Source organism: Aplysia californica, unplaced genomic scaffold, assembly GCF_000002075.1.
Source record: "Aplysia californica isolate F4 #8 unplaced genomic scaffold, AplCal3.0 scaffold00135, whole genome shotgun sequence".
Classification (NCBI taxonomy): Eukaryota; Metazoa; Mollusca; class Gastropoda; order Aplysiida; family Aplysiidae; genus Aplysia; species Aplysia californica.
This window is the reverse complement of record NW_004797405.1, coordinates 753,769-756,252: the sequence shown is the minus strand read 5'-3', so window position 1 is coordinate 756,252 and position 2,484 is coordinate 753,769. Positions and strand designations below refer to the sequence as shown.

Here is a 2,484-nt window from a genome sequence, read left to right as displayed (position 1 = left end):
CTCATTGTGGATTACGAACATCTTTTTACTTTTAATTTAAGAGGTTTACGTTTAAGGATGAATTTGACAGCGACAATGTTTCAAAATTAGGAAGGAAAGCAGTGATTATTTGATTATATAGACGCTTCGCCCCTGATAGATACAAAGATACTTACATTTAACATGCACTGTAAACATAAAACATAATTTTGGCAAATACGACAAGGGTGTGCAGTCTTACCTCCACGCGCTTACTCCAAAACTGAGCGTAGATAAAATCATGAACTCACAGCTCAACAGTTCACTGTGTGAGTAAAGAAGCAGACAAATGTAATAATTACATGTATATTATGTTACTCACATTAAACAGTAGATGTCAGGCGAGTGGTTTGAGTGGGCGCAAACAAGGAAGAGTTTTACTCACACCGAGGATATCGCTATGGAGATACGCGTTGTAAATGTTTTTAAAAAATATTAATTTATTGTTTTTGGTAAGTGTGTTACGATGCTCGCAACTGCATGAGGGCATTTGAGCGCGCAGGACACTTTAATCTTTTTCAGTTGGTAAGAATTTTTGAATTTTGCCCGGTGGCGGCCGAACACTACTCTTATCAATTTTGGATCACCAAGGAATCTTTAACGTGTGCAACGTGCACACGGGACTTCGACGATTTTTCACCCTTGTCCGAGGAGGCTTTGTGTAGGTCTTTCCTATTAAGGAGCCCAGGAGTAGCAGTAGAAAGGCAACAGAAAGGAGTAGGCAAAGGAGGTGAGGGGGTGGGAGCAGAAAGTAGAGGCGAAAGCTGACGACAGAACATTGCTAGAGAGCAGTAAAGGAGGTTGAAGGAGACAATTTTTTAGAAGAACAATTTCCGTCGCTACCCGGATTCGAACTCGGGACCTATTGAATGAAAGGCGAACATCTTAACCTCTAGGCCACGTGAGCCCCCTGATAGACTTCGAAAAGAATAGAAGGGGCAGAACATTTTTAAAATCCAGGATGGACCCGGCACGTTTGCTGTTGCTGCTTCTGTTGTTGTTGTTGTTGCTGTTGTTGTTGTTGTAGTTGTTTTCGTTGTTGCTGTTGTCTTTGTTGTGGGTGGTGGTGTTGTTGTCTCTGTTATTGTTGTTGCTGTTGTTGTTGTTTGCTGTTGTTGTTATCGTCGTTGTTGTTGTTGTGTATGTGTCTGTTGGGGAGCCTATCCTTTTGAATTGTTTGGAGCCCCAAAGAGTGTGCTTTTTGGCAGGGCCACCCCCTCTCTTCGGTTGTGGATGAAGCAGCCCAGCCTCCCTGAATCCTCCCCAAAAAGATGCCCACGCCAGACCTCCGTGCAGCCAGGTCTACAAATCTTGGGGCTGCTCGCTGAACGATGGACAGATTGGGTTCGATGTGTTGTCTTTTCTATTTTTGTAGGCCCGTAGCCCAGAGAAGTGACCAGTCCTGATTTCTGCCTGTAGTGGACTTAATTGCGATTCCCGTTTTGTGGACAGTGCCCCGTGTACTTCCTTCATCAGTGTGTGGAATATAGAAGGGTCTTTAGCAATCAGTCTTATCTGACCGCACACGCTTCTATAATATGTGTTTTGATAGCTTTGGCCAGGTAGTGCTGCAGCCAGTTTGGCAGTATTGTCAGCGAGGTCATCGCAGAGGATCTCGCAGTGACCTGGGATTGGGATCCATAGGATTGTGTGTTAAGATGATGTACTATTTATGCGTAGTCGCATTTGCTCGAGGAATGGTGATGTTCCCACTAGTGCCAGACATAGGGATTGTCAGTAAAGATAGCGACCGAGTTGCATGCATCATACTGTTGGTCGATCCAGTCAATGGCCATTTCCAAGGTTCTCCTCTCTTGCTCGAAAGAGCACCTAAGTAGAGCGCCTTTCTCCCTCAGTATCTCGACAACGGTCGGGTTGGACGGGTCCCACGTTGTAATGACAACCCCAGCGCCGTCATCAGTTCTTCCGGCACTAGCCGAGCCGTCAGTGTAGATATTGTACTGTGCGCCAAGCTCTCGTGCTCGACGAACAGCAGCGCTTCGGATCTATGTGCTGGAGTCACCCTTTCCGCTAATGCCGCACAGGTGGGAAAATAGATGTAGGTGTTGATTCTCCGTTCCAGTCGCCTTGTTTCGAAATAATTAATGGGCCTCCTTTCGCAATTGAACAGAATATGTAGGTTCTTTTGCCTGGCGTCTTCAGTCCTTTTGTAGAATGTTGCTATTGTTATTGCTGTCCAACTAAACACTCAGGACTTTCTTAAGACGGGGAGGGGAAAGAAGTTCAGTTGTAAACACAACCCATTCTCTTGCTCCGGACATAATTTGGAATTGATGAAAATGGACACGTGATTGTGAGCTCGTTCGCGAACAGATGAATCAGTACCCGAATCCAGTGACTTCACTTGACAAATGCTGTGGCGGTCATCGAACCATAATAATAACAACAACAACAACAACAACAAAAACAACAACAATAACAGCAGCAGCAGCAGCAGCAGCAGCA

The 2,484-nt window shown here is 45.1% G+C and overlaps 1 protein-coding gene across 1 annotated transcript in view; it reads right to left on the bottom strand.

The window, feature by feature from the left end:
* LOC101849838 overlaps positions 1–331 on the bottom strand; it is a gene marked incomplete in the record, with an annotated part of 91,517 nt that extends 91,186 nt beyond the window's left edge. The window contains 1 exon segment of the mRNA XM_005096693.3: positions 221–331.
* Between the last annotated feature and the right edge of the window lie 2,153 nt (positions 332–2,484).